This window comes from Arachis stenosperma, chromosome 4 (genome assembly GCF_014773155.1).
Source record: "Arachis stenosperma cultivar V10309 chromosome 4, arast.V10309.gnm1.PFL2, whole genome shotgun sequence".
Lineage (NCBI taxonomy): Eukaryota > Viridiplantae > Streptophyta > Magnoliopsida > Fabales > Fabaceae > Arachis > Arachis stenosperma.
This window is the reverse complement of record NC_080380.1, coordinates 14,156,661-14,180,679: the sequence shown is the minus strand read 5'-3', so window position 1 is coordinate 14,180,679 and position 24,019 is coordinate 14,156,661. Positions and strand designations below refer to the sequence as shown.

Below are 24,019 nucleotides of genomic sequence, written 5' to 3'. Positions count from 1 at the left end.
CATCGCTTCTGTGATATGCATATTTGGAATAATTTCACAAAGAGATGGAAGGACAAACAACTCAAAGGGGCAGTGTGGGAGTGACCACAACTCAAGAATTTGATGCTGCACTGTTGAGACTACAACGGATCAATACTGGAGCATGGGAGTATCTGAACAAGCTTGATCGGAAGCAGTGGAAGAAAATCAGCAAGTAAAACTAGAACAATGGCTGCAACTCAAAATTAGTTGCTTTGGACAAATGAATTTTTTGATTTTGGTGTTCTCATTTGGACTTACAGATTTCTGATTAGAGTTTAAAAAATTGTTGTTATCATTTCCTGTGTTAGGGTTCATATGGTTCGAAGAGATTAGAGAAGGAAGATGAGTTATTTCATTATTCCCTTTTCTTATATTTATTTCAACAAATTTCATAATGAATATTTCTATTTTCCACAGTGTCACCTCAAATTGGCCACATCATACAATACCGTGCCACCTGGCCTCCACCACCATCGAAAAATTTACTCAGGTCACGAAAAGGTAGAATTGACAACGAAGTTTTATATTCATGTGTGAAAATGACTCATTAAAAAATTTAGGAGTACATCTGTCCACCGTGTGAAAATTCGAGTGTACTTTTGTCTATTTTTCCTTTATAAAATTATATTTGAACTCTCACTTATTTTTATAATTATAAATATAACCTAAATTTTTATAAAATACCCATTTTATCCTTGAACTTTACTTATCACCCAAATACTCGAAAGCTTATACAATTACAAGTTATACCTCGATTTTTTATATACAAATACAATATTATCCTTCAAAAATAAAATACAATTACTAATCTTTCTTTTATATCAAAACTGAAACCCTTAATCCTTTCCTTTCAAAATATTACTTGTATTTTAATCCGTTTTTGAGTTTTTCGGTTGCTGATTTTTCACAGCTTTTAGTTTAATCTTTCGGCCATCAAACTTTATCACTTTTAATCAATAATTTTCATTCACAACAGCCCCAAAATCATCAAAATAACTCCAGTTGGGCTGTTCTGCACGGCCGAACCGTAATTCATAAACAACGACAATAATTTCACAGAATTTCAATGTAAACTTAATTAAACTCAAATAGTAATCAATCAAATCAATATTCACTTATTAAATTCATATTTAATTATTATAAAGATCAAACTTTACTTCCGTACGAATTTAAAATTAACAAAAATTTTAAAAAAAATTTTTGATCGAATTGCTGAAGAAAAAAATGTCAGAAATTGTCTATGTCTCCAGAACTCTAATTGGTCGAACTCGAGAAAAAATGAAGCTACGTTACTTTCAACTTCTATCATATAAAAGTAATACCAACGTATAAAAGCAGAAGATACAAATTCTTTTATTAAATTAGATTTTTTATTAGAGTTACGAATTAGAAAAAATCGGAAAAGGAAAATAGTGGAGGGTCACGATTTCTCTGATAGAAGCTCTCGTTCACTTTCTCTTTTCTTCATGCAATACGTTTAATAAATGAAAGATTAAGGAAAGTGTTTTTTTGCTTTTAGTGGAAAACTTGAATTGGAAATAAAAAGCTTATGTGTCAAGGCCTTATTACCAAATGGTTAAATGTTAAAATCTCTCTTTTCTTTCTTCCTCCAAAAGGGATTCGGTCATATTGGATTAAAGGATAAGAATGTTTCATTACATGACACATTTTAATGAAACTAAATGAGGTGTCTTATGTTTTATTATGCTCCACGGTCCTCTCTTGGCTTTGGCCAAAGATGGATAAAATCAAAGGAATAATAATAATTAGTGGTGATATTAGATTTTATGTAATACCATTACTTAATGTGATTCCACATTTCTATTCCTTCTTCTTTGCAAGGAATGGTTCGGCTGTTTAATTTAGTGAAAGGTGATTTAGTGGGTAAGGGCTGGTCTCAAGTTTCGGTGTAATTGAATCTGGCATTCAAATTATAAATATCTTAAATGAAATACCATAATTATTTATATAGACAAAAATTAAATTTAATAATAATATTAATATTATTATCTAAACTCCATTATAATTAGAGAAAGTAAAATAAATAAATAACATAATAATTAAATTATATTATCATTTATTTTATTTTAGAGTTCAAAATCAATTTGTCAAAATAAAATTAATCGCCTTAAAATATTATTTTAAGAAATTAGTGCAAAAATTAAAATTGTTACATCCTATTCCGTAAAAAAAAAAAAAAATTTTCTCAAAATTTTCTTTACCTGTAAACAGGTGCAAGTAATCGGTCTTTATCTTATCTTCTAGTTCTCAAGTGTGTTCTGTTTCCTCATCTCGTCCCAATTCACGTATAACAGTTAAAGAAATAAAACAATGCAATGCACTAGAATTGTAAAGTGTAGTTAGGAAGCAAATCTTGACACAATGCTGACCTTGGGTCACTACAAAAAATGTTGGTAATTACAACGATTTTTTAGGGTTATTACGGCGGTTTGAACCGTCATTATTACCTTAAATGGTGGCTAAAAAAACGCTGGAATTCTAAGCGTCATTTGGTTATTACGGCGGTTTTTTAACATGTTAAAACGACATTTTTTGGTTGGTTAAAATGGCGATTCAAACTGCCGTTATTTTCGGATAAAACGGCATTTTTTAGTTGGTTCCAACCGCCATTATTTTCGGATAAAACGGCATTTTTTTGTTGATTAAAACGGCAGTTCAAACCATCATTATTTTCGGATAAAACAGCGTTTTTTAATTGGTTAAAACGACATTTGAAACCGACATTTTTACCGAGTTAAAATGGTATTTCATGTTGTTTAAAACGACATTCATAAACAACTATTTTTACCGAATAAAAATGACATTTTTTATCGTTTAAAAAAATATTTTTAACTATTATTTTTACCACGTTAAATAAATAATTTTTTGTTTAAAATTTCATAATAACAAAAAATCATAACCTATAAATAAAATATTATATAACTCAAATAAAATATCAAACATAAAATATAATTTTTTTTATTAGTATTAGAAATAAAAAATAATAATTTTTATACAAATAATTAAGCAAATCATATCCACTAATTATTTCTTTGAGAAGTATTAGCATAGGCATGCAAAAAAAGGAGCCCGAAGGACATGAGCTGTGAGCTAAAAAGTCGACTTATGGCATCATAACATTTCTAGTAGCATTGGCATGAGCTTGAGAAATTAACCCACCAGAATTCCTAGTCTCCAAAGAATTTTTTGACTTTCCACTGCTTTTAAGCCTCTTCAAATTCTTTTCACCTCATCCTTTTGGAATCTCTAGTGGACGTCTATCATTTATTTCACTTTTGTCTTCAATTTCACCATCTACCTCCTCTTGTAAAATCACGAAGAATTCAAAATTTTTCACTTAGTTAAAAATGGAAACATAGCTGGTCCCACCTAATTGGAAATGCCACAGATCATATCCCCGCCCTGTACTTAAACCGAACCAAAATATGTATTATTTCATCATAGTAATTGAGTAGTAATTCTTCAATATACAAAGAATGCAAGAGAGTTATTGAAACACTAAATTGAAAGTAATTAAATGATTCTAATTTCTAAGAAGCAAAATAACAAACACATAGAGTGCAAGAGTAACGGTACTTTTTTTCACAAACTGAACCAAGCTCTGCAAATATATAACATGGACAAGTTATACAATGGGCTGAGAAATAAACTTAACAAGGTGCTACCTTGTAATAAAGAAGCTAAAGAAAGTGTAAGAGGCATGCTTTCATCCAAGTCCTATTAACAATTTTGGAAAAAGTACAGAAGTATTAGCAGTCAATGCAACTTTATCTAGATTATTTTTATGTCAAGCATACTTAATGTGCGCTGCATCAGCAACCACAACCACAAATTAATGAGTTGAATATTGTTAACTCTTGACTGGTTTAAAAAATCCAAAACTGAAGGAGATAAACATAAACAAGGGGTTCTTTTGTAAATTTGCAATTTCCTTTTTTTTTTTGGTTCAGAATCTAAAAGAGGAGAAAACACTGAACTGAAACAAGTAAACAACATCATATATTATTGAATTGAAAACATGTTGGAGTGTGAAGAAAGAAAGAAAAAAAAAGAAACTTGCCTGGTAAATATTCCCAGTGGTTATGTTATTATCACGAGTCAACTTGATATCCATAAAGCGCTCGTAGTTTCCAAGATCCAGTCCACCTATCAAGATTCATCATTTCTCTTTTTATGATTCTACTTAAAATAAAAGAAAAGTACAAGAATAAAAAGAGCTATAGTTGTATATAATATTATATTATATTATTGTTACTAATGAAGAGAAGATCAGATAGTGATTGTTGGATTAAACAAGTGATCAAGACCTCTTAACTACTTGAATAACGTTATATACTTATATCATGGATCACAATGTTGATAGAAACAAAAAAATGCTGATACAGTACACATCACTATAAAGTCAACCAAATTTTAATCCTTGAAAATAAATATATACAAATGTGTATAGATTTCAAAAATATATTCCCATTCAAATATGCGAGGGAGAATAACTTACTTCCATCTTTCAAATATATTCCCATTCTTCTTATTCTTTCCCGTCCCCTGTCATATACTCCAAAATAAATAACCAGTATTTGAACGAATTTGTTAAAAAAAATCGAGCAAAGAATAAATAATGTGTTAGGGAAGGAAGGTGGATGTTTAAGGAATATATATATATATATATATGACCTTACATCTAGGGCATTTGATGGCTCCTTTTCCGCTACAGGTTTCACAACCTTTAAGTATCTGCGAAATTAAAAAGCAGGGAAGATGATTAGTCATATAGTTGAAAACATGAAATGATGAAATGAGAGACACGCTGAAGCTGCATCATATATGGCTTAAGTGGACAGAACTTGATTAAATAGCAAGGCATTTGTTAGTATATGCATTCCCCTATGCATGAAGTTTCCAATTGAACCGATTATAGCAGGGCTTATATATAGCAGGACATTATATAGCAGGACATTAAATTGATAGGTCGGACAACTTTAAACTGATTAGCTGCAGTCATTTCTACACTTCACCTGTACATGAAATTTTTAACTGCAGAAAAAATTGCCACTATAAAAGGAGACAAAAAATTAGTAAGAAAGTGTTACAATGAAAGTCTCAACCCAAAGGGTGGTACCAAAGGTAAGGAAGTTAATACTATTGAGCTCAGCAATGTTCGAATACCAAAAGAACTGTGTCCACAACTTGAGGAAAAAGTAAAAAAAGTTCAAATCGGAGATCAGGTAGAAAAGACAACAAATATAGGAGACGATTTTGATGAAAGTTTAAAGGCAAATCTTATTGAGCTCTTATAAAAAAACTCCAACCTCTTCGCCTAGAAAGCCTACGTGGTCACGCGTACGCCTGGCTTGTCTGCCGCACCAGTTACGCGTACGCGTCATACCACGCGTGCGCGTCACCTAACTGCAAGGTAACTATGCCAAATTGCATATCATTTTGAAGTCCCGGATGTTAGCTTTCCAACGCAATTGGAACCGCCTCATTCGAACCTCTGCAGCTCAAGTTATGATCGATTTAGTACGAAGAGGTCAGGATTGACATCTTAGCAATTCCTTCAATTTCTTGTATTCCTTCCATTTTTGCATGCTTCCTTTCCATCCTCTAAGTCATTCCTGCCCTATGAACCCTAAAAACACTTAACAAACATATCACGGCTTCGAATGGTAATAAGAGAGGATTAAAATTAGCAAAGTTAAGGCCAAAGAAGCATGTTTTCAATCATAGCACAAAATTAGAAAGGAAAATAGAAAACATGCGAATTCTATGAAAAAGTGTGAGAATAAGGGATAAAATCCACTCGATTCAGTACAAAATAAATCATAAAATAGTGGTTTATTACTATGATATGCCCGGTATTGACCCTGGTGTCATGAATCACAAACTCATCGTTTATCCAGGCTCCCGACCTGTCTAGCAAAAGCGGTGAAAACTCGGTCCTGAAAAAACACAAGTAGTAGAAGAACAAGTGCAAGCTTTGCTAGAGGCTGGGTTTATAAGGGAGGTAAAATACCCTTTGTGGTTGGCTAATATGGTCCTTGTGAAAAAGCAAAATGGAAAATAGAGGATGTGTGTTGATTACATCAACCTCAAAAAAGTTTGTCCCAACGATCCATATCTTCTTTGAAGCATTGATGCATTGGTTGATTCAGCTTCAAGATATAGATGTCTCTCTTTTATGGATGCATATTCAGGTTACAATCAAATCCCGATGTACAAACCAGACTAGGAGAATACATCTTTCATCACTCCAAAGGCTAACTATTGTTATGTAGTAATGCCATTTGGATTGAACAATGACGAGGCCACATATTAACAATTGATGAACACGGTATTTTCATCTCACCTGAAAAAATTAATGGAAGTGTATGTGGATAACATGCTTATCAAGACCAGAGACGACCTTAATCTTTTGTCTTACCTAGCTGAGGTATTTACCACAATAAGAAAGCACGGGATGAGACTTAATCCTTTAAAGTGCACCTTTGTAGTGGAGGCCGGGAAGTTCTTAGACTTAATGCTCACTCAAAGAGGTATAGAGGCCAACCCGGACAAATGCACATCAATATTAGACATGAAAGGCCCGACTTATCTCAAGAAAGTCTAACAACTAAATAGAAAGTTGGCAGCGTTGTCCAGGTTCCTAGCAGGATTAGCCTTAAAGTCTATACCATTGTTCTCAATACTCAAAAAAAGGAACCAATTTGAATGGACTCGATAATACGAACAAGCCTTCAAAAACTTTAAAACATTTCTAAGTCAACCCCCAATCCTCACCCTACTTGTCCCAGGGGAGGAGCTCATTCTCTATCTAGCAGTAGCAAGTCGGGCTATAGTTTCACCCTTGGTCCGAGAAGAAGAACACGGACAACAATTTATTTACTTTGTGAGCAAAGCTCTATAGGGGGTAGAACTAAACTATCAAAAGATAGAAAAGTTTGCATACACCCTTATCATCACTTCCAGAAGGTTCTGGCCTTATTTTCAAGCTCACACTATAAAGGACCGAACTAATTAACCCATAAAGTATATTCTACAGAAGATGGGCATCGTAGGAAGGATGCTATAATGGGCCATAAAATTGTCCGATTTCGACTTAAGGTATGAAACTCGGACAATAATCAAATTTCAGTATCTGACCGACTTTCAAATACACTGAAGGCCACAAAAGCCCTACAATCTGGAGTCTATATGTGGATGGATCATCCAATAAAGCTGAAAGTGGAGCAGGGGTTATTCTGAAAAATGAAAAAGGAACTCGAATTGAACTATCATTAAAGTTCGAGTTTTCTTCTTCTAACAACCAAGCAGAATATGAAGCCTTACTTGCTGGCTTGAAGCTGGCTAAAGAAGTCGGGACAGAAGGGTTGATCGTGTTTAGTGACTTTCAAGTGATAATCTTCCAAGTCAACGGGGCTTATCAAGCTAAAAATCCCAATATGAATAAGTACCTGGATGAAGCACGAGAACAATTAGCTCAGTTCTCAGAAAGAGAGGTCCGACATATAGCTCGAAAATCTAATACTCGAGCTGATGCCCTCTCTAAATTAGCTAGCACCAAACCAGGGGGTAACAATAGAAGCTTGATCCAGGAAACTCTCGACGCACCATCAGCGCTGAAGGAAGATAACAAGTCGAACACAATGGCCATATCCAAACAAAGTTTAGGATAGATGACTTCCATAGTCGAATATCTTAAATTCGATATCTTTTCTACAGACGAAAAGGAAGCAAAGAGGCTTATAAGGGAAGCACAAAATTATACCTTGGTCCACAATGTTCTCTACAAAAGAGGGGTATCCACACCTCTATTGAAGTGTGTCCCGACATCCAAGACTAAGGAGGTCTTAAAAGAAGTTCATAATGGCATATGTGAAAACCATTTAAGAGCACAATCACTAGCCAAGAAAGTGATCCGAGCCGGCTTCTTTTGACCGACCTTGCAAAGAGAAGCGGCCGACTTCATTAAAAAGTGTCTATCTTGTCAAAAGTATGCCAACTTCCATGTAGCGCCTCCAGAAGAACTAATTAGTGTTACCTCACCTTGGCCATTTGCAAAATAGGGCTTAGATATCCTCGGACCATTCCCACAAGCCCCATAGTAGGTATTAATTATTTTACTGAGTGGGTTGTGGCAGAATCTTTAGTAACTATTACAGCGCAAAGAAGTTAGAAGTTTCTCTACAAAAATATTGTCACCCGGTTTGGAGTTTCACACTCCATCACCACGGACAACGGAACTCAATTCATCAACTCAACCTTTAGAAGCCTAGTGGCCAGCCTCAAGATTAAGCACCAGTTCACATCGGTAGAACACTCTCAAATCAATAGATAAGCCAAAGTTGAAACAAAGTCATATTAGACGGGTTAAAATGCCTACTACAAGATGCAAAGGGAGCATGGACAGATGAGCTCCCTCAAGTCTTGTGGGAATATCGAACAACTCCCACTCAACAACTGGAAAATTATCTTTCCGACTTGCTTATGGTATAGAGGCCATGATTCTTGTACAGATCGCCAAAAAATCTCCAAGAGTTAGATTTTATGATGAAGTGATCAATGTCCAAGCACAAAAGGAAGAACTTGACCTCCTCCCAGAAGTTCGAGAACAAGCTCAGATAAAAAAAGAAGCACTAAAACAAAGGATGGCCTTAAGGTACAATAAGAAAGTCATCAGGAGAAGCTTCACCACAAACAACCTCATACTAATCCGAAATGATATCGGAGTTCAAAAGTCAGGCGAGGGAAAGCTGGCTGCAAACTAGAAAGGATCTTACACGGTTGTCAAAGTCTTAGAAAAAAGGTTACTATAAAATGTCCGACTTAAAGAGGAACGAGTTCTCAGGGTTGTGGCACGCATGTAACTTAAATAGGTACTACATTTAGAAAGCGCACCTTGTTTTCTGGTTTATTCTTTTTCTGACTTCATGGTTTTTTCCCGAGAAGGGTTTTCCTGAAAGGAGTTTTAATGAGGCACCATAGCAAGGGCTAAGGGTAAAAAGAAAATTCTTAGTAGCAAGCTGACTTATGTAAATCTTTTTCTATTAATAATAATTCATGTTTTTACCAACTTTCCCATTTAAACGCATTAATTTAAGCTCAAAAACCATGAAAATCCTTGCCCGCCTGAATGGTTGGCAAGATGAAGCAACGAGGTACAAATTAGTGTAAGAAGTTATATAAGCAGTTTGTGGTCCGACCTTAATTGAGCCGGACCCAAAACGAAATGTAAGAGTAACTTGATAAAGTCTGACTACTTAAAGCTGAAACTCAGACATCTAAGAAAAAATAATACTTATTTAAGAAAGGTTAAAAAATGAACAATTTACTTCGCCAACGTCTTTTCCAACTTAGTAAAAAATAGCATTGAGAGTTATTAAAACAATAGAAATTTCTATTGAACTAATAGCAGTACCAACTAGGGAAAGATGTTTAACAACACAATCATTCACGCCAAAAACCACTATCAGGATAATGGAAAAAGGTTTCTAACAAAAAATAAAAGTTGTTCAAATTACAACTATTTCAAAAAAGTTAAATTGTTCATATAAGACCCACAAGTCAGGCCATTCAAAGCTAGAAATTACAGAGGGAGGAGCTCTCCACTAGTAATGACATCTTCAAGCTGGGTAGAAGAAGTTAGGAGAGATTCAGACATCGACACTGCAGAAGTCGGGAGAGTTGCAGAAGGGAGGGCCTCACCATCCAATTGAGAAGCGGGAGCTTGAGAAGCTTGTCTGACTTAGGCCCCCAAGGTCTTTGGATCGGGCATAGGAGTGTCCTCTTCATCATCAGGGGTAAGAACAATCTTTCCATCAACTACAATATTGTTTGGGCTAATGAGGAAAAGGTCTGATTCGGGAGCAACAACTCAAAACTGAGCCTTTAGATTCACTACCATCTCGTCCATGCCTTCGATTATGGTTTTCTCAAGCTCTGCATATTTCTTCCTGGATTTACTAATCTCGTCCACCAAGTCAAGCTTCTCTCCAAAGACTCGGGTATAACTCTCTTCAGCCTTCTTTTTCAAGCCCTTCGCCATGGCTAAAGCTGCCTCTGCCTGTTTTGTTCTTTCTCGAGCTTTGCCAAGGTCGGAAAGAAGAGATTCCCTTTCACAATCCCACTCCTTCTTTGACTCCCTCAATTATGCCACTTCACCCTGTAAATCAATCAAAGAGCACTGAGTAGCACCAAGAGGACTCTTCTCCAGCTCCCTTAACAAAGCTGCACAAATCCCGGCTGCCCGGACTCCACCTCGGGCTATAAGCTGGAGATGACTCTTTACAGAAACATCATCCATACTGATAAAGCTGTGGAAAAGAATGTGCTTCTCACTCCAAACAATGTCATTAAAACTCTGCTTATAAATACCCTCGATTCCGAGGTTTTACACCTTTTAGGGTTCGACTTGGAATCGAAAGGTGGAGGAAGAACTGTTTCTTTGGCCGAGCTAGAGGAAGGAAGGAAGGAAGGATGGGCTGAGGCACCTGAGTCCAATTTGGAAGGGTAGGAGAGATCAACAGTTTCATCGACTTTTTTTAATTATATGTTTCGAGCAATAACATTTTTCTTGCGGTCCAAAGTGTTTTCATCACGGTCGGTTAGGAGCCATTTTATCTGCTCGACATTAAGGTTTAGATCACATCAACCATAAAAACAAAGTCAACAAAACTACATTTAAAAAATGAAAAGAAGACTACCTAGTTCGGATTGAAGTTGGCTTGGATTCCCTAAAAACTTCTTGGTATTCAGATAAGGAGCTTGGCCCCAACAATTCTGGGATAGACCGACTACACTCTCCTTAATCTCATCTAAGTCATCCACATTATACTTAACTATTACATGATATTTTTCCCAATATAAACGGAAAATAGGCTCATCTCCTTCACCCAGAAAGAAAGGTTGGACACCCTCAACAGAACGGATCTTAAAAAGTAAATTTTAAAATAGTGAAAAGAATCGTCAAATATGGCAAAGACTTTTCTCCCCTAGACAGTTCAGAAAGAGACCCAACCCTATTTTTTGGAACTAAAAGGCTTGGTAAAGACAAAAAGATAAGAGAAGACCTTAAGAGAAGGTTGGACATCAAGTTTCCGACATAAAAGTTAGTATATTTTCAAGAAATCTCAAGAATTGGGATGCAATTGAGTAGAGGCAATATTACAAGCTTTAAGGACTTCACTTTCAAAGTCGGAAAAGGGAAGGCTAACTGGTACACGAAATTGTGATCATCAATGGCGCCATCAACATGGTACGCTCAATTGCAATCTAAACTCTTTATCACAACTTCGCACAACTAACCAGCAAGTGCACTGGGTCGTCCAAGTAATAAACCTTACGCGAGTAAGGGTCGATCCCACGGAGATTGTTGGTATGAAGCAAGCTATGGTCATCTTGTAAATCTCAGTCTGGCGGATTCAAATGGTTATGGAGGATTGATAATTAAAAGATGAATAAAACATAAAATAAAGATAGAGATACTTATGTAATTCATTGGTGAGAATTTCAGATAAGCGTATGGAGATGCTTTGTCCCTTCCGTCTCTCTGCTTTCCTACTGTCTTCATCCAATCCTTCTTACTCCTTTCCATGGCAAGCTGTATGTTGGGCATCACTGTTGTCAATGGCTACAGTCCCGTCCTCTCAGTGAAAATGTTCAACGCGCTCTGTCACAACACGGTTATTCATCTGTCGGTTCTCGATCATGTCGGAATAGAATCCAGTGATTCTTTTGCGTCTGTCACTAACGCCCCACAATCGCGAGTTTGAAGCTCGTCACAGTCATTCAATCCCTAAATCCTACTCAGAATACCACAGACAAGGTTTAGACCTTCCGGATTCTCAAGAATGGCCGCCAATGGATTCTAGCTTATACCACGAAGATTCTGATTAAGGAATCCAAGAGATATACATTCAAGCCTTGTTTGCATGTAGAATGGAGGTGGTTGTCAGGCACGCGTTCATAAGTGAGAATGATGATGAGCGTCACATAATCATCACATTCATCATGTTCTTGGGTGCGAATGAATATCTTAGAACAAGAATAAGCTGAATTGAATGGAAAATAGTAGTAATTGCATTAATACTCGAGGTACAGCAGAGCTCCACACCTTAATCTGTGGTGTGTAGAAACTCCACCGTTGAAAATACATAAGTGATAATGGTGATCATTGGCTTCGGCCCCAGAGAGGGAACCAGAAGAACCAAGATGAAAATACAATAGCAAAAGGTCTTATTTATAGAGAACTAGTAGCTTAGGATTTACAGAAATGAGCAAATGACATAAAAATCCACTTCTGGGCCCACTTGGTGTGTGCTTGGGCTGAGCATTGAAGCTTCCATGTGTAGAGACTTTTCTTGGAGTTAAACGCCAGCTTTTGTGCCAGTTTGGGCGTTTACCTCCCACTTCTGTGCCAGTTCCGGCGTTAAACGCCGGAAATTCTTGAGCTGATTTAGAACGCCAATTTGGGCCATCAAATCTCGGGCAAAGTATAGACTATTATATATTGTTGGAAAGTCGTGGATGTCTACTTTCCAACGCAATTGAGTGCGCGCCAATTGGGCTTTTGTAGCCCCAGAAAATCTACTTCGAATGCAGGGAGGTCAGAATCCAACAGCATCTGCAGTCCTTTTTCAGTCTCTGAATCAGATTTTTGCTCAGGTCTCTCAATTTCAGCCAGAAAATACTCGAAATCACAGAAAAACACACAAACTCATAGTAAAGTCCAGAAAAGTGAATTTTAAATAAAAACTAATAAAAATATAATAAAAACTAACTAAAACATACTAAAAACAATGCCAAAAAGCGTATAAATTATCCGCTCATCACAACACCAAACTTAAATTGTTGCTTGTCCCCAAGCAACTAAAAATCAAATAGGATAAAAAGAAGAGAATATACTATGGACTCCAAAATATCAATGAAACTTAGCTCCAATTAGATGAGCGGGACTTGTAGCTTTTTGCCTCTGAACAGTTTTGGCATCTCACTTTTATCCTTTGAAGTTCAGAATGATTGGCTTCTATAGGAACTCAGAATCCAGATAATGTTATTGATTCTCCTAGTTAAGTATGTTGATTCTTGAACACAGCTACTTTATGAGTCTTGGTCGTGGCCCAAAGCACTCTGTTTTCCAGTATTACCACCGGATACATACATGCCACAGACACATAACTGGGTGAACCTTTTCAGATTGTGACTCAGCTTTACTAGAGTCCCCAATTAGAGGTGTCCAAGGTTCTTAAGCACACTCTTTTTGCCTTGGATCACGACTTTAATCGCTCAGTCTCAAGTTTTCACTTGACACCTTCACGCCACAAGCACATGGTTAGGGACAGCTTGGTTTAGCCGCTTAGGCCAGGATATTATTCCTGTAGGCCCTCCTATCCACTGATGCTCAAAGCCTTGGATCCTTTTTATTACCCTTGCCTTTTGGTTTAAAGGGCTATTGGCTTTTTCTGCTTGCTTTTTTTTTTGAATTCACTGCTTTTTCTTGCTTCAATAATCATTTTTATGATTTTTCAGATCCTCAATAATATTTCTCCTTTTCTATCATTCTTTCTAGAGCCAACAATTTTAACATTCATGAACAACAAATTCAAAAGACATATGCACTGTTCAAGCATACATTCAGAAAACAAAAAGTATTGTCACCACATCAAATAACTAAACCAGTTTCAAGGATGAATTCGAAATCATGTACTTCTTGTTCTTCTGTAATTAAAACATTTTTCATTTAAGAAAGGTGATGGATTCATAGGACATTCATAACTTTAAGGCATAGACACTAAGACACCAATGATCATAAGACACAAACATAAATAAAACATAAAGCATAATTTTCGAAAAACAGAAAAATAAAGAACAAGGAGATTAAAGAACGGGTCCACCTTAGTGATGGCGACTTGTTCTTCCTCTTGAAGATCTTATGGAGTGCTTGAGCTCCTCAATGTCTCTTCCTTGCCTTTGTTGCTCCTCTCTCATGATTCTTTGATCTTCTCTAATTTCATGGAGGAGGATGGAATGTTCTTGGTGCTCCACCCTTAGTTGTCCCATGTTGGAACTCAATTCTCCTAGGGAGGTGTTGATTTGCTCCCAATAGTTTTGTGGAGGAAAGTGCATCCCTTGAGGCATCTCAGGGATTTCATGATGAGGAATCTCCTCATGTCCATGAGTGGGATCTCTTGTTTGCTCCATCCTCTTCTTAGTGATGGGCTTGTCCTTATCAATGAGGATGTCTCCCTCTATGTTAATTCCAACTATATTACAAAGGTGACAAATGAGATGAGGGAAGGCTAACCTTGCCAAGGTAGAGGACTTGTCCACCACCTTATAAAGTTCTTGGGATATAACCTCATGAACTTCTACTTCCTCTCCAATCATGATGCTATGAATCATGATAGCCCGGTCTATAGTAGCTTCGGACCGGTTGCTAGTGGGAATGATTGAGCGTTGGATAAACTCCAACCATCCCCTAGCCACGGGCTTGAGATCATGCCTTCTCAGTTGAACCGGCTTCCCTCTTGAATCTCTCTTCCATTGAGCGCCCTCTTCACAAATGTCTATGAGGACTTGGTCCAACCTTTGATCAAAGTTGACCCTTCTAGTGTAGGGGTGTTCATCTCCTTGCATCATGGGCAAGTTGAATGCCAACCTTATATTTTCCGGACTAAAATCTAAGCATTTCCCCCGAACCATTGTAAGCCAATTCTTTGGGTCCGGGTTCATACTTTGATCATGGTTCTTGGTGATCCATGCATTGGCATAGAACTCTTGAACCATTAAGATTCTGACTTGTTGAATGGGGTTGGTAAGAACTTCCCAACCTCTTCTTCGGATCTCATGTTGGATCTCCGGATATTCACTCTTTTTGAGTTTGAAAGGGACCTCGAGGATCACCTTCTTCATGGCCACAACTTCATAGAAGTGGTCTTGATGCACCCTTGAGATGAATCTCTCCATCTCCCATGACTCGGAGGTGGAAGCTTTTGCCTTCCCTTTCCTCTTTCTAGAGGTTTCTCCGGCCTTAGGTGCCATAAATAGTTATGGAAAAACAAAAAGCAACACTTTTACCACACCAAACTTAGAAGATTTGCTCGTCCTCGAGCAAAAGAAGAAAAAAGAGAGTAGAAGAAGAAGAAATAGAGGAGATGGAGAGGGGCTTTGTGGTTTGGCCAAGGGGGAGAAGTAGTGTTTAGGTTGTGTGAAAATGAGGGGGTGAAGATGGGTTTATATAGGGGTGGAGAGGGGGCTATGGTTCAGCCATTATGAGTGAGTTTGGGAGGGAAAGTGGTTTGAATTTGAATGGTGAGGTAGGTGGAGTTTTATGAAGGATGGATGTGAGTGGTGAAGAGAATGGTGGGATTTGATAGGTGAGGGATTTTTGGGAAAGAGGTATTGAGGTGATTGGTGAATGGGTGAAGAAGAGAGAGAGTGGTGGGATAAGTGGGGATCCTGTGGGGTCCATAGATCTTGAGGTGTCAAGGATAACTAATTCTTGCACCAAGTGGCGTGCAAAACGCCCTTTCTGCCAATCCTGGCGTTAAACGCCGGGCTGCTGCCCTTTTCTGGCATTAAACGCCAGTCTGGTGCCCCTTTCTGGCGTTAAACGCCCAGAATGGTGCCAGACTGGGCGTTAAACGCCCATTTGCTGCCCTTACTGGCGTTTAAACGCCAGCAGGCTTTTCCTCCAGGGTGTGCTTTTTTTCTTTCTGTTTTTGCTTTTTCAATTGTTTTTGTGACTTCACATGATCATCAACCTATAGAAAACATAAAATAACAATGGAAAATAAATAAATATAACATTGGGTTGCCTCCCAACAAGCGCTTCTTTAATGTCAGTAGCTTGACAGTGGGCTCTCATGGAGCCTCACAGATGTTCAGAGCAATGTTGGAACCTCCCAACACCAAACTTAGAGTTTGAATGTGGGGGTTCAACACCAAACTTAGAATTTGGTTGTGGTCTCCCAACACCAAACTTAGAGTTTGTCTGTGAGGGCTCTGTTTGACTCTATTTTGAGAGAAGCTCTTCATGCTTCCTCTCCATGGTTACAGAGGGATATCCTTGAGCCTTAAACACAAAGGATTCTTCATTCACTTGAATGATCAATTCTCCGCTGTCAACATCAATCGCAGCCTTTGCTGTGGCTAGGAAGGGTATGCCAAGGATGATGGATTCATCCATGCACTTCCCAGTCTCTAGGACTATGAAATCAGCAGGGATGTAATAGTCTTCAATCCTTACTAGAACATCCTCTACAAGTCCATAAGCTTATTTTCTTGAATTGTCTGCCATCTCTAGTGAGATTCTTGCAGCTTGTACCTCAAAGATCCCTAGCTTCTCCATTACAGAGAGAGGCATGAGGTTTATGCTTGACCCTAGGTCACACAGAGCCTTCTCGAAGGTCATGGTGCCTAATGTACAAGGTATTGAGAACTTCCCAGGGTCCTGTCTCTTTTGAGGTAATCTCTGCCTAGTCAAGTCATCCAATTCTTTGGTGAGCAAAGAGGGTTCATCCTCCCAAGTCTCATTACCAAATAACTTGTCATTTAGCTTCATGATTACTCCAAGGTACTTAACAACTTGCTCTTCAGTGACATCTTCGTCCTCTTCAGAGGAAGAATACTCATCAGAACTCATGAATGGCAGAAGTAAATCCAATGGAATATCTATGGTCTCAGTGTGAGTCTCAGATTCCCATGGTTCCTCATTAGGGAACTCATTGGAGGCCAGTGGACGTACATTGAGGTCTTCCTCAGTGGTGATCACTGCCTCTTCCTCCTCTCCAAATTCGGCCATGTTGATGGCCTTACACTCTCCTTTGGGATTCTCTTCTGTATTGCTTGAAAGAGTACTAGGAGGGAGTTCAGTAACTTTCTTACTCAACTGACCCACTTGTGCCTCCAAGTTTCTAATGGAGGACCTTGTTTCAGTCATGAAACTTTGAGTGGTTTTGATTAGATCAGAGACCATGGTTGCTAAGTCAGAGTGGCTCTGCTTAGAATTCTCTGTCTGTTGCTGAGAAGATGATGGAAAAGGCTTGCCATTGCTAAACCTATTTCTTTCACCATTATTGTTGTTGAAACCTTGTTGAGGTCTCTGTTGATCATTCCATGAGAGATTTGGATGATTTCTCCATGAAGGATTATAGGTGTTTCCATAGGTTTCTCCCATGTAATTCACTTCTTCCATTGATGGGTTCTCAGGATCATAAGCTTCTTCTTCAGATGAAGCGTCCTTAGTACTGCTTGGTGCAGCTTGCATTCCAGACAGACTTTGAGAAATCATATTGACTTGCTGAGTCAATATTTTGTTTTGAGCCAATATGGCATTCAGAGTATCAATCTCAAGAACTCCTTTCTTCTGATTCGTCCCATTGTTCACAGGATTCCTTTCAGAAGTGTACATGAATTGGTTATTTGCAACCATTTCAATGAGTTCTTGAGCTTTTGCAGGCGTCTTCTTCAGATGAAGAGATCCTCCAGCAGAGCTGTCCAATGACATCTTGGACAGTTCAGACAGACCATCATAGAAGATACCTATGATGCTCCATTCAGAAAGCATGTTAGAAGGACACTTTCTGATCAATTGTTTGTATCTTTCCCAAGCTTCATAGAGGGATTCACCTTCCTTCTGTCTGAAGGTTTGGACTTCCACTCTAAGCTTACTCAATTTTTGAGGTGGAAAGAACTTTGCCAAGAAGGCATTAACTAGCTTTTCCCAAGAGTTCAGGCTTTCTTTAGGTTGTGAGTCCAACCATATCCTAGCTTTGTCTCTTACAGCAAAAGGGAATAGCATAAGTCTGTAGACCTCAGGGTCAACCCCATTGGTCTTGACAATGTCACAGATTTGCAAGAATTTTCAGCTAAAAACTGATGAGGATCTTCCAATGGAAGTCCATGGAACTTGCAATTCTGTTGCATTAGAGAAACTAATTGAGGCTTAAGCTCAAAGTTGTTTGCTCCAATTGCAGGGATAGAGATGCTTCTCCCATAGAAGTCGGGAGTAGGTGCAGTAAAGTCACCAAGCACTTTCCTTGCATTGTTGGCATTGTTGTTATTTTCGGCTGCCATGTCTTCTTCTTGTTTGAAGATTTCTGTTAGGTCCTCTCCAGAGAGTAGTGCTTTAGCTTCTCTTAGCTTCCGCTTTAAGGTCCTTTCAGGTTCAGGATCAGCCTCAACAAGAATGCTTTTGTCCTTGCTCCTGCTCATATGAAAGAGAAGAGAACAAGAAAGTATGGAATCCTCTATGTCACAGGATAGAGATTCCTTGAGGTGTCAGAGGAAAAGAAGAATAGAAGGAGGAGGTAGAAGAATTCGAACTTATCAAGAGGGATAGAGTTCGAATTGTGCATTGAGGAGGAGTGTTAGTCCATAAATAGAAGGATGTGAGAAGAGGGGAAGAATTTTTGAAATTAAAGTAAAAGATTTTAAAATAATTAAAAGAAATTTTGAAAATTTGATTGATGATTTTCGAAAATTAAAGTTGGGAAAGAAATAAAGTGATTTTGAAAAAAATTTTGAAACTAGAAATCAAAAGGATATGATTGAAAACTATTTTGAAAAAGATGTGATTAAGAAGATATGATTAAAAAGTTATGGTTTTAAAGAGATATGATTGAAAAACAATTTAAAAAGATTTGATTTTTAAAATTAATGACTTGACTAACAAGAAATTTAAAAGATATGATTCAGATATTAAACCTTTCTCAACAAAAAAGGCAACATACTTGAAATGTTTGAATCAAATCATTACTTGTTAGCAAGTATTTTTGAAAATGGAAAGAAATTGATTTTGAAAATATATGATTGAAAAGATATGATTTGAAAAAGATTTGATTATGAAAAATTATGAAAACTTGAAAAAAAATCTGAATTAAAAACAAAATATTCCCTCTTGTGCCATCCTGGCGTTAAACGCCAAGAATGGTATCCATTCTGGCGTTTAACGCCCAAAACTCTACCTTTTTGGGCGTTAAACGCCCAGCCACCCTGGCTAGCGTTTAAACGCCAGTTTTCCTTTCTCACTGGGCGTTTTGAACGCCCAGCTTTTTCTGTGTAATTCCTCTGCTGCATGTTCTGAATCTTCAATTCTCTGTATTATTGACTTGAAAAAACACAAATAAATTTTTTTTTGAATTTTTAATGATGAGGAATAATCAAAATGCCACTAAGATCAAATAAACAATACATGCAAGACACCAAACTTAGAAGTTTGTATACTATTGACACTAGCAAATTGAGAATGCATATGGAAACAACAAAACACTCAAGACAAGAAAATTTAAAGATCAGATCAAGGAAATCATCAATAACAACTTGAAGATCAATGAAGAACACAATGCATGTAATTTTCGAAATTTAGAGGAATAAAGACATGCAATTGACACCAAACTTAAAATTAGACACTAGACTCAAACAAGAAACATAAAAATATTTTTGATTTTAAGATTTTATATTTTTTTTTGGATTTTTTGAAAATTATATGGAAGAAAAAATAAAGAGATTCAAAATTTTTAATAAGAATTCCAGGAATCATGCAATGTTAGTCTAAAGCTTTAGTCTAAAGAAATTAGACATGGCTAGCCAAGCTTCAGCAGGACATTACATTCAACAGCTAAATTGATGAGAATCAATCAGCTTTTGTGATGATAAGAACATCACCTTGAAACTCTAGAATTCATTCTTAAAAATTCTGAAGAAAAGATACCTAATCTAAGCAACAAGATGAACCGTCAGTTGTCCAAACTCGAACAATCCCCGGCAACGGCGCCAAAAACTTGGTGCACGAAATTGTGATCATCAATGGCGCCATCAACATGGTACGCTCAATTGCAATCTCAACTCTTTATCACAACTTCACACAACTAACCAGCAAGTGCACTGGGTCGTCCAAGTAATAAACCTTACGCGAGTAAGGGTCGATCCCATGGAGATTGTTGGTATGAAGCAAGCTATGGTCATCTTGTAAATCTCAGTCAGGTGGATTCAAATGGTTATGGAGGATTGATAATTAAAAGATGAATAAAACATAAAATAAAGATAGAGATACTTATGTAATTCATTGGTGAGAATTTCAGATAAGCGTATGGAGATGTTTTGTCCCTTCCGTCTCTCTGCTTTCCTAATGTCTTCATCCAATCCTTCTTACTCCTTTTCATGGCAAGCTGTATGTTGGGCATCACCATTGTCAATGGCTACAGTCCCGTCCTCTCAGTGAAAATGTTCAACGCGCTCTATCACAGCACGGCTATTCATCTGTCGGTTCTCGATCATGTCGGAATAGAATCCAGTGATTCTTTTGCGTCTGTCACTAACGCCCCACAATCGCGAGTTTGAAGCTCGTCACAGTCATTCAATCCCTGAATCCTACTCAGAATACCACAGACAAGGTTTAAACCTTCCGGATTCTCAAGAATGGCCGCCAATGGATTCTAGCTTATACCACGAAGATTCTGATTAAGGAATCCAAGAGATATACATTCAAGCCTTGTTTGCATGTAGAACAGAGGTGGTTGTCAGGCACGCGTTCATAAGTGAAAATGATGATGAGCGTCACATAATAATCACATTCATCATGTTCTTGGGTGCGAATGAATATCTTAGAACAAGAATAAGCTGAATTGAATGGAAAATAGTAGTAATTGCATTAAAACTCGGGGTACAGTAGAGCTCCACACCTTAATCTGTGGTGTGTAGAAACTCCACCATTGAAAATACATAAGTGATAATGGTGATCATTGGCTTCGGCCCCAGAGAGGGAACCAGAAGAACCAAGATGAAAATACAATAGCAAAAGGTCTTATTTATAGAGAACTAGTAGCTTAGGATTTACAGAAATGAGTAAATGACATAAAAATCCACTTCCGGGCCCACTTGGTGTGTGCTTGGGCTGAGCATTGAAATTTCCATGTGTAGAGACTTTTCTTGGAGTTAAACGCCAACTTTTGTGCCAGTTTGGGCGTTTGACTCCCACTTCTGTGCCAGTTCTGGCGTTAAACACCGGGAATTTTTGAGCTGATTTGGAACGCCAGTTTGGGCCATCAAATCTCAGGCAAAGTATAAACTATTATATATTGCTGAAAAGACCTGGATGTCTACTTTCCAACGCAATTGAGAGTGCGCCAATTGGGCTTCTGTAGCCCCAGAAAATCCACTTCGAATGTAGGGAGGTCAGAATCCAATAGCATCTGCAGTCCTTTTTCAGCCTCTGAATTAGATTTTTGCTCAGGTCCCTCAATTTCAGCCAGAAAATACCTGAAATCACAGAAAAACACACAAACTCATAGTAAAGTCTAGAAAAGTGAATTTTAAATAAAAACTAATAAAAATATAATAAAAACTAACTAAAACATACTAAAAATATACTAAAAACAATGCCAAAAAGCGTATAAATTATCCGCTCGTCACTAACCTCCAACCTGGTAAAAAAGCGATCATACACAGATGAAGTGACGTTTTGACCTATCAGGTCGGGAGAAACAAACTCTTTCCTTAGGATCGACAACCACAATCTCATCACTCCTCTCATCCTCCCGATTCAAAGATAACCTATGATGTCTACAAAAGGTTTCAGCGTATTCATTATCAATAACAAGAATAGGAGCAAGAATAGATATATCTACCCAAGTCAGGTCGAACGGTACTTTAGATGACATATTGTGAATTATAGACTGAGACATAAAAGCTATACCAACAATGAAATAAAAGAAGATCATCACTACAAGTCGATATGACAAGAATAAACAACACAAGCATTTGTATTCAAAAGAGGTTGGGTCAAGAGCGTTACAAAACCCTTCCAACACACAACGGTTACGCTACATCTACAAAATGTGTAAATGATGCCCTCTCTAATAAGAAAATGGCACCATTGGGGGCAATACAAAATAAACCCCTACATTCAGATTCACAGCAACAACAAAAGAAGCAACTTTTCACAATCAATTTATATAAAATCAGCAAGCATACAAAGAAATATTGACAAAAGTAGAGACACATTATCCAAAACACAAAGGAAAGTTCAAAAGATCAAAGGAACCAACCTTAAAGAAACACGAAGTAAAGTTTACGCACAATAAACAGCAACACACGTATGATTCAAAGTCTCCAACATACGAGCAAAAATACCCAAACAAGAATTCAAGATAAAGAAATCTTGAAAGAAGAACAAATGTTGCAAAGAAATGGTGAAAGGAAGTGAACACGAAACAATTTAGAAACAAAAAAGAAGAAAGAGGAAGAAAAATGAGTATTTATAAAATACAAGGGGCAAAAGAGTAAATCAACACCCTTCATTAATGACGTGCGCGGTTTCCAAGAAAACCCCAAAAGTAGTGGCCATCGTGCCATAAAGGGATCCAACGTTTCAAAAGTTTTTGAAAACACGTCAAGTATCCGACCTACCAAATGCGGTATACCTGACATAGGAAATTGAACCTACAAATGCTCGAGTCCGACCTCATAAAAATCCAGGCTCAAGCAGAGGCACTGTTTATATCTTGGCCCAAAATAAAGCCAGACCCAAAAAGAACAAAAGCCCACCCAACAAAGGTGGCATTATCTACTCCTATTCGACCTTATAGAGGTTGGACGTAGTTCAACCCTACTTATTTAAATAAGTAACTAACTCTTAAGATATCTCCCACCTATCTAGAGAAGAGATCTCAACAACTTTCTTGGAATAATTATCCACCATTAAAGGTGGAACTACTTTAAAAGGTGGTTATCTTTTCCTATTATAAATATACTAACACTCTCAAGTATATTAAAGATCTAATCTATTAAAAAACCTGCTTAAAGTCCTTGCTAACTTAAGTATTGGAGTCTCTTGCAGGTACTATAACACTCTTACTTTTAACATCTCATAATTGTACTAAAAGTTCAAGCATTACTTACCTCTAATCCTTTAATTTGATACTATATTTATTTAATATTGAGCCTTCACAAAAATAAACCGAATCTTTAATTATTAAAGTGAAAAATATTTACTTTAAAATCACATAATCACATATCATATTCACATAATAATAAATACATAGACTTATCCAAAACTTCTAAATATACAAGTCCTGCCCTTCTAAAACTTAAAATGACAAAGGACGAGGGGTAAAATAAAATCTAAGACTAAATCAAATACAGAGAATGAAAACATATATATACATAAAGCTCTGTAGTTTGATCATAGCTTCGTGCCAAAGCTTCCTGAACCTGCCACTAAAAAAGAAATTCTGTAGGGGAGTGAGAACATCGTCCTCGAAAGGGTTCTCAATAGAGGATTTAAGAATTGTTATAAGAAGATACATTTAAAAAGAAGAATTGATTTCAAGGCAGTAATTATCGTTCTTCCTATGAATCTTTTAAAAATCAACGGCTAATCATTCAAAACCTTTTTAAAGAAATAATATTTAATTTTTCAGAAATCCAAAATCTTTCTTTTTTTATAAGAAAATCTTAATCAATTTTCTAGACCGTATAAATGACCAATATGATCTAAGCATAGGTTCATTAAGTCTATGCTGAACCAGCTTGATTTTTCATACTTTACTAATACGTCAATCAGAAACCAATCAAAGTCCCTCAACTCAAGCAACTCAACCAAATCAGCAATAAAAAAAACCTTCAGCTTTACCACCACCAGCATGAGGAATCTCTTTGTTACACACATACAATACAAACAAGGAAAACACAGATAGGATGCAAATACAGCAAGTAGGCCAAATAGCAGATAAGCATAGTTAAACAAATAGGCAAACCAAAACATGCACACCCAAACAAAACATACAAATGCATATGATGTATGTCTATCCTATGGCTAATGAGCTCATCTGTCGGTTATACAGTCAACCCGACATATCCTGGTAGCTAACTATTAAGCAATCCCTCTGTACGCGCATCCCCAAGCTCAATAATATCCATGAGAAAAATTCCAAGCTCAAATTCATATATATATATATATGCCTATGAGAGAACCCGGGGA

The 24,019-nt window shown here is 37.1% G+C and overlaps 1 non-coding gene across 1 annotated transcript; it reads left to right on the top strand.

Annotated features, from left to right (window-relative positions):
• The first annotated feature begins 17,599 nt into the window (after nt 1-17,599).
• On the top strand, nt 17,600-17,707 carry LOC130977432 (small nucleolar RNA R71). The gene has a single exon (XR_009085122.1). It is a non-coding gene; the product is annotated as a small nucleolar RNA R71 (small nucleolar RNA).
• The last annotated feature ends 6,312 nt before the right edge of the window (nt 17,708-24,019 follow it).